At 41.8% G+C, this 9108-nt stretch overlaps 1 protein-coding gene across 2 annotated transcripts in view; it reads left to right on the top strand.

Moving 5' to 3' along the window:
- The first annotated feature begins 303 nt into the window (after positions 1-303).
- LOC126251781 (monocarboxylate transporter 7-like) overlaps positions 304-9108 on the top strand; it is a 175176-nt gene continuing 166371 nt past the window's right edge. For both annotated transcript variants that reach the window (XM_049952405.1, XM_049952404.1), the window contains exon 1: positions 304-428. The gene's annotated coding sequence lies outside the window, so the exon portion shown is untranslated. The remainder of the gene's footprint in view (positions 429-9108) is intronic.

Genomic DNA, 9108 nt, shown 5'->3' with positions numbered 1-9108 from the left:
GCCTCAGTCAGTTTCATTAGTAACCCCCATCTCCAGCTTCTGTCACACGTTGCAGACATATCAAGGAAGACGTAACACACTTTTTTCTTCTCAAAGTCATTTTCCAAACATGCGGGTAGCGAGAGGACAGAGTCGCTGCAACTCACTTCCGCTACAGGGTGGAGGGGAGGTGATGGCGACTGCGGTCCTTGTGACGGACAGGCGCCGCGACTGGAGACGAGGAGCGGGCACCCCCGACGGCGACGTGGCCGGCACGGGGGGCGGCGCGTGCGGCGGCGGCCGGTGGACCTTCGCAGTCAGCAGGCGGCCACTTACATAAACGGGGAGCCGCGGCGAGTTCGCAGCCTCCGCATCCCACTGCAGTCAGTGCGGCGGACACGGCACACGCGAGCAGGTCGGCGGACGGCGACCATCCAGACAGCGCACAGGTAGGTGCCGGCGCCCGCCGGCTAGCTGGCTGGCTGCGCTCTGCGGCCCCCTCCAGCCAGTAGCGACTCGGGCGCACTTTGTCTGCCTGCCACATGATGTAGAGCATGTCATGAATCAACACCGTGTTCCACATTTTCAGTAGTGTCCCTCTGTCAGCTACCTTCTGTCATACACGGTGAATCATCCAAAACTAGCAGCACATTTATTTCGTTACTCGTTGAAGATGTCGAAACTAGGTTCACAGCATATGATTGCACACAGAGAGGAACGCATTATTTATTGCATGTGTAATCCACTGACCTCTTCAATCAAATGATATACTGAAACAGATATTTTCTCTAACGAGACAATGAAGTTTGTAACGGTATTCGAAAGCTCTTGAAAAAAATAGTATACAGTGACAAAATGCTTCGGAGGGAGTCCCATGGGATCCAGTTTTGGGTCCGCTCTTATTCCTGAGACATGTGAATGGCATTCCATTTAACATTCAACAAGTAGAATTGGTACAAGCAGGCGATATTAGTGTAATACAAATCCCATTTGGGAGAAAGCCACAGAACAAATTGTTAATGATGTTTTTCAAAGAATTATTAAATCGTTCTGTGAAAACTAAGTCTCCCTATTTTGCCAAAAAAAATCACTACATTCAGTTCTGTACAACACATAGTCCTGCCAAGAATAGACGAAGCATATGAGTAGGAATCGTAACTAAGGTACAATGCTCCAGGTTTTTGGGTGTACTGTACATGCTGATGGGAGCTTGAACTGGAAGAAGCATATTACTGAGTTTAATAAACGATTAAGATCACCTACTTTTTCTCTTCGTATCATTGCCATTCTTGTAAACAAACGAATAAACATCATGGCAGGTATGGACAACACTGTAGGAAAAAAGACCTCTGTTATTTGTTATTGAAGTTATCAGACGGTCAGAAAGGAGTTGAACCTGAAACAACAATTTTTTTTTTCATTTGCCCAGTAACATAAAATTTCTGTCGGGTAGAAAAGCAAGTTTTAAATCTAAACCAAAATAATTTCTCCTGGACAACTGTTTCTATTTCACGGACGAATTTTGAATTTGTATTTAACAACAGGTAGTCTGAAAATTAAAAAAAAATAAATAAAAATAATTTAAAACGTGTTGTAAGTGTAGTTGCATGAAAAGAACTAAGAAATAATGTGTTCAATTATGTTAACACTGACTATGAATACATATCCTGTAAACTGGCTTGTTCCACATCACTTCGATAAAAATATAGTTCAAATGATCCATAGAACATGAAACTGATTAAATTATTATTACGTAAATTGAATGTGGAGGGGGAGCAAGGAAACTAAAGGGAAGCAACTTATGATATCAGATGCATCGAGACTTTAGGCGGAATCAGCGGTGACATGTGAAAATATATGCCGGACCGGCACTCGAATCCGACACACATTTTTACTCGTCGCTGCCGATTCCGCCTAAAGTCCCGACCTGTCCGAAAGAACTGACAGCAAGCGCTCCTATAATAAATCATTGTTACCGTTGAAACCTCTCTCAAAATAACCGAGATAGGATCAGAAATCTAAAGGCATGCCGTTCGGAGTCGTCTATAGATGTGTAAGGAACGCCAAGTGGTGCTCTCATAGCTGACTCCGCCATATCCCGCAAAAAGACAAGCCAACGCTACTAAGATAAAATGTGTTTCCTATTGTCCCTACTTTATACGACGTACACACAGAATCAGACGGTCTCCGTAGCCAAATGATTAGCGTCGCTGCCTTCGGTGTTGCAAGAGCCGGGTTCGATTGCCGATACGTCCTCGGATTTTTCTGTGTTAGGCAGGTCTGGAACGGTACCACTCACCCTCGTTGGCCAGATGAGGAGCTGCTTGAATAACGGAACAGCGGCATCAGCAGGATTTACCTGCTAGCAGTAACTCCTGCGGGGTTGGAGACATGCTGATCACAGATCGCTCCTCGTACTGCCTTGCAGGCAGTCGGCCAGTTGGAACAGGCCTAATGTCTGATCTGTGCGTGGTGTTTACCCGTTTAATCTAATCTGTGCCTGGTGTTTACGTGTACATACAGAAACGGTAACGTGTCCTAACTTCTAGCGCAAATGAAGGGGGCTAGAGAAACTATTTCAAATGTGTCTAAGTACGTTTAAATGACTAGCTTTTGTTGAAAAAGTAGACAGTCAAAAATTTTAATAGAACGACGGAGTCTCGCATGAAAGCTCCACTAAGCAATGTTTACACTACAATAAGTAATATCGACCTTGCTGTTTTAGCTCATTTCTAGGAGAGTTTTGAGAAAAATTCCAACGTTGCGATTGCTGTCTAAAAAGCGTCTATTTCAATCAAAATAAAACGAAATGCTTCAGCATTTCGGTTGATATACGAGTTTTTTTTTTTATCTCCTCATTGCCGTCTTAGGAGATGAGCCAGCTTATGTTACGTGGTATGCTAAAAATTAAATGACATATTCAATCGCACACACACACACACACACACACACACACACACACACACACACACACACACACGTACAACAATGACTCAATAGAATAATAAGTTGGTTGTAAACATAGTAGCCGGCCGGAGTGGCCGAGCGGTTCTAGGCGCTACAGCCTGGAACCGCGCGGCCACTACGGTCGCATGTTCGAATCCTGCCTCGGGAATGGATGTGTGTGATATCCTTAGGTGAGATAGGTTTAAGTAGTTCTACGTTCTAGGGGACTGATGACCTCAGAAGTTAAGTCCCATAGTGCTCAGATCCATTTGAACTATTTTTGTAAACATAGTAATTTTGTCATGGTGTGTACAGCCGCTAAAAAGCGGTACAAGGTGTTTCACAACACATGTTACACTCTTCTAGATGTTGTAGAGGGGACTCAGTAGATCAAGTTTTATACAGTAATTCATGTCTGGAAACGTCATCCAACGCTACAGAGAGACGAAATTTAGGGGCCGACGCCTGTAAACATATTTATATACATGGTGATTCCATGACAAACTTTAAAGGATGATGGAAGTGAATAATGTATCAATTTGAGGTAAGGGTCCCCGTATCGGAAACGAACGAGTCGAAAGTTACAAGCGGAAGTCATTCTGATTCCTCTGACAGTGGAATGCATTTACCGGTACTCTTTTTGCTAAGAATGTAGTGCATCCAACTTTCAAAGATGGCAATATGGACCAAGACAAGAAAAAAATGTCTAGTACACATAGGCTCAAAAGTGCATGCCTGAGCCTCGCGGGGTAGCCGCGAGGTCTAGGCAAGTGTGTTTGTGTTGTCCTTAACAGAAGTTAGTTTAAGTTAGATTAAGTAGTGTTAAGCTTAGGGACCGATGACCTCAATAGTTTGGTCCCATAGGAACTTTCCACCACCACCACCCATACCTGGAGGGCTGCGTGTATTGTTCATCTTCGCTAGTGTGGAATACATCCCCTTTATTGAACAACTGCTCATAGTTCTGCCACCTCTGAAAGTCGGATACCGTTCATTCTTAGCAACAACAGTACCGGTAAATGTATTCCACAGCCAGAGGTACCGTATCAGAATGATTTCCGCTTGTAACTTTCGACTCGTTCGTTTGCGAAACAGGGACCTTTACATCACACTGATACATTTATCCGTCTCTGTCATCCTTGAAACTTTGTAACATCATCACGGAATCATCCTGTACGTACATACACTTACAAGCGCCGGCGCCTGTAACTTGGACGCTCTGTAAAGTCGCTGGATGACATGGGTTCCCATTTGATACTTGATCTGCTGAGTCCCCTCTACAGCCCCTAGAACTGTGTAGCATGAATTGTGACACACCCTGCATATACGCTTCTACAGTGACACATTATGTGTTGTGAGTAGCGTCTTCAGTCTGGTGTGAAGGTATAGCTCTAAACACTCCTGGAAATTGTTTGTGGCCTGGTACCGCAGTGGGCAGCTAAAAATGGTGTGGTCTGTTTGCCTCTCAACACCACAGTCACATAGGGGTGAGTCAGTTACCTGTAGCCGATAGAAGAGTTAACTAGGTTAAAGATGCAACAAAATTACGCCCCCATCCCTTCCCCCTCCCTCGGTGTACTACCACATGTCGAAAATTTCGTATCGATAACTTGGACGGATCACGAAATAAAAGCGTTGCTAGTCTTAGGTGATACGCTATGTATTAGTCTACTGTCTATTGGTAGTAGCCTCATACAAATGGTGACTCACAACATATTTCGAGGCAGCCTGTGGCCAACAATAATTCCACGGGCTATTGAAAATGGTTTGTGCACCGAAATATTTTATGTTAGTTTGTGTGTATCCGCAAAATATTTTATAAACAACACCGTGTGCTGCTTTAGACATGTTTAACACCAATATTTATTTTAGCGTTATTCCATACTCAGGTGCAGAGCTATCAATTACACATTATTTTGCATGACTGCAGACGTCAAAGGTATGATATTATTGTTGTTTTGTGTGTCAGTGAGGTTAGGTGGCAAAATTTTGTCGAGAAACTTACAGTGGGCAACGATATAACTTTTTTTATTCAAACATGCAATAAAGAAGGATAAATGCTTCGTCTACAGCCGATGGCACTGCTGAAAAATGTTGATCATTCAGTTTCAGTCGGTACATTGATATGAGTGGTACAGATACACGTGGAGACAAGTATGGGACTGTCACATGAATTTCCTAATACGAAAAACACCTAATGGCTCAGTTCTTCGCTTCAGTGCACAAAATAATTGAGTTTCAGACACAAAAGTTTTAACAGCAGAGTACACGACCGATATCCATATTCCGTCACCTCCTAGTGAACGTATTACTAATAGAAAAGCAGAATAAACGACAAAGACCTGATATGGAAACCTGAGCAACTGTAATGTAAATTATGTAATATGTTTGAAAGTCCGTTCCAAGTCCGCCGCCTATGCGATAACAAATTTAATCATAATGGTTTTTTCCTGTTACACTACTTTCCAGGCTTTCACACAGCGTGTACGAAAGGCTCACGTTTGTCTGTGCTGTTAGTTCCGGTCAGTCAGTCTCTACAATGAGTCCACACTAGTAGAAAGTCTAATCTGTTGCGCAGTGTTTAGTAGCAGACCACAGACAATTCCTCAGTGATACACATACCAATATGGCGTTGATTGAAATCTGCCACGCCCCTACTCAATGATCAATTTGTTACACTTTCGATTTTCGAGTCGAAAGACGGAATGATTAGTACCGCTGATTTCGGTATGATATTATGGATACTGCAATCAAAGCAATCACGTTGCCTTCGGTAATATTTCTGCACCATTTAAAATGGGTTTTAGAGTGTATCATGTGACCCAGAAAAGCGTTGTTGTATTTGGCCCCACGGGTAGTTCCAAAATTCAGTCTCAGTTATTTATTTTTCAACTTCCGTAAAGCACAGCTTTTATTTTTACGATCTTTCATATCACATGAATTTGGCACCGTTCGTGAAATTGGAATAAAGCAAACCTATAAAGCAATGGGTAAGTGTGGAATAAAGGAAACTTAGAATATGTAACTTTTCTATCAGACTTCTTGTTTGATCAACATGACGTATTTTCTTTTACACTCGACGTTTCAGGCAGATATCTCCCAACTATAATGGAATTCTGACTTGTGAACTTCTTCTATGAAGGTTTGTCTTCCGCAAAAGTGCAGATCAGTTACCAGTAAAGGTCTAGAGTGTCAAAAAATCGCTTTTTTAATAGATCACGCATCCCACAACAGGTAAAACTTTCAAGTCGCAACAAGTAAATAATATCGTGTTGTTGTCGAACTATAATAATCCTTACGTGGTTCAGTATCATCACCCAGCGTAACTTAGTTTATATCATTAGCACAAACGAGGAACAACTTTTCAAAACGCATAACGTCACAAGAAGAAAAATTTTCAGAAGCGAAAAACTAATTGTAGTTTATTGTGTTGACATTTTGATTTCTTCTTCATTCGTCTTCTTGTGGCACATTTCCTCTCCAACTGCCACATATTCACTCTCTATTATACACTCCGTCTCAACAAAAAAAATGGTTCATATGGCTCTGAGCAGTATGGGACATAACATCTGAGGTCATCAGTCCCCCAGAAATTAGAACTACTTAAACCTAACTAACCTAAGGACATCACACACATCATTGCCCGAGGCAGGATTCGAACCTGCGACCGTAGCGTTCACGCGGTTCCAGACTGAAGCGCCTAAAACCGGTTGGTCGCACCGGTCGGCTCCGTCTTAACAGAACAAAGTTTTTACATCTGACTTCTGTATTTATGACAGTCAGAATGAAAAAAATAAACTTACGCAACAATGCTCCAATACCGAAATCGAATACCAATTAGTCATTCTTAGTCAGTGAAAAGGTTTCACTTCAGTCCACCAGTCTTACATTGTAGCCGACATTGCTCAATAAAACAAAAAACTGATGGTCTTCATACAAGTTGGTTCAGTCATACTGGAGCACAAAATGCTATCTGTTGCATTTGCTAATTTTAAAGCTACGATTGCAGGCGTGAAACGGGTTTTGACGGGATCTAATTGTAGGAGTATGTAGACCGGGTCAGAAAGTACACGATCTCATATCAATCTCCGTTTTATCCACCAGTGGATATTACGCGCTTTGCAAAGTTTAACAGTCTGTTAAGCAACGTCGCCGGTGTACCGTTGCAGGAAGCGAATCTGTGGGTCGACCAGCTGTACCGCCCTGGTTTCAAACCTTGCCCCTGAGAAAGCAGAGTTCAAGGTCCTCGGAGAAACTCCCGTCTTTCAGCCGTTTTAAGAGCCCACCGGCAAGTGCTACCACAGCGTGAGATCTTCCACACCCTCGTGTCATAAAGGAAGACACCGTAATGCCTGTGAAGGGCTGTGGCAGCCTACAACCTAACCAAAGATCCTTATTACCAATATTCGTTTGGTCACAAGTCACGCCTTATTTATTCTATGCAGAAACAGGATTGGTGTGTTGTATAGGAAAATATTAGGATGATAATCGACATTTTGAGACATGTCTATGATCAGTTACTTTCACTTGTAAACAAAAAGTAACTGAAACCTTTAGATCAAAACAAACTAGAATTTTTCCGTTTACTTGTGTCCACAGTCCTGCAATCTCTATACGAGTGTATAAAAACTGAGCCTGCGTATGATTGTGTCCGCAGAAGTAGTCAGTCGATTGACCTCAAATTTTGACACAACGTTGCGTTCGAATATGCACGTGTTATTATATACTTACAGAAGCTCCATGTCGTATACAAAAGTCTATGAAAACAATATGGTGGGATTAAGATGTTAGCAAAAATCTCATGCTCGTGTGTTCAAAACCTTAAATCTCACCGACTGCGTTGAAATTTTGAAACAACACTTCATGCGAATACTCGCGTGTTTTATATATGCCTCTTATTAAATATATGTAATATATAAATAAATATTTGATACATAAAAGGGAAATTTTGTTACTATAAATCTTAAAAAGTACTTGACCGATTTACTTCAAATTTTTGCACGTTATCCTAATAAGTGTATAGTCAGTTAATATATATATATATATATATATATATATATATATATATATTAACTGACTATACACTTATTAGGATAACGTGCAAAAATATATATATATTAACTGACTATACACTTATTAGGATAACGTGCAAAAATTTGAAGTAAATCGGTCAAGTACTTTTTAAGATATATATATATATATGAAAATCTCCAGACGTTTATTAGAGTAACGCGTCAAATTTTTTAACTGATTACACACGCATACACACACACACACACACACACACACACACAGTACATACATATATTGAAACGTTGTTAGCAAAACTCTCGTAAATTCTTTCCGATTTACTTCAAATTTTAAACGATACTCTATTAAACAGTCAGTCAGACATAGACTATATAACTGTCGAAACAGCGATCTACAGGTTTTCTGTTAAAAGCCACTGCTGCGCTCTGCTGTGAAAATGTGCTGTTACTGTGAAGTTTCCTTTGTCGCAGGCTGTTATAACTACGATAGTGGGTCACTTCAACCATTGGACAAATTGTTACTCCCACATACACTGTTTCCCATTATATATTAAACATAAATTTTACACACAATGATGCACTGTTTTGTTGTCTTCTTCGTGGACAATAGGAAAGTTTCGTTTTTGGCTTATCGGCTTATTATTAGAATGCCACTATAGAATCTGAATTTAAATTGCCAATAAACAAGGCTCATGGTAAGAGGAGTGGGGGAGGGGGGAGGGATGGAGTAAATGCACACAGAGAGCGGAACGGACAAGATGGACAGAGGGATGGAACTCAAGGAGATGGAGAGAGAGTGTGGAGGAGAAGATGGATGGAGATAGGGGGGAGGAGGTGATGGTCAGGGAGAGGGAAAGGTGGCGACGGGCCTGAACTATTATTGCACGTATTTGTTCACAGTCGCAATTTCAGCCTCTTATACTAACCTTAAGTGACAGAAGTAAAGTGAAGATAAAGCCTTTGGCGAGAGTACGTGACCGCAGCATGGGCGCGACTGCACACTTGTAGAGCAGGGTGTGGGGCCATCGCTCTCGTCGCCTTTTACCGCCGAGAAAGATCCCTGGTAGACATTTTGACAGCAGGCTGAGAGCACCTGAAGCCGTGTTGAGGGGACTGCAAAAGGAAAAAGCCCCGCCCCCCTATTCGGGATCAA

The sequence above is a fragment of the Schistocerca nitens genome, chromosome 4 (assembly GCF_023898315.1).
Source record: "Schistocerca nitens isolate TAMUIC-IGC-003100 chromosome 4, iqSchNite1.1, whole genome shotgun sequence".
NCBI classification, from domain to species: Eukaryota; Metazoa; Arthropoda; class Insecta; order Orthoptera; family Acrididae; genus Schistocerca; species Schistocerca nitens.
Note: the sequence above shows the minus strand (reverse complement) of the source record. Positions and strands in the feature narration are given on the sequence as shown.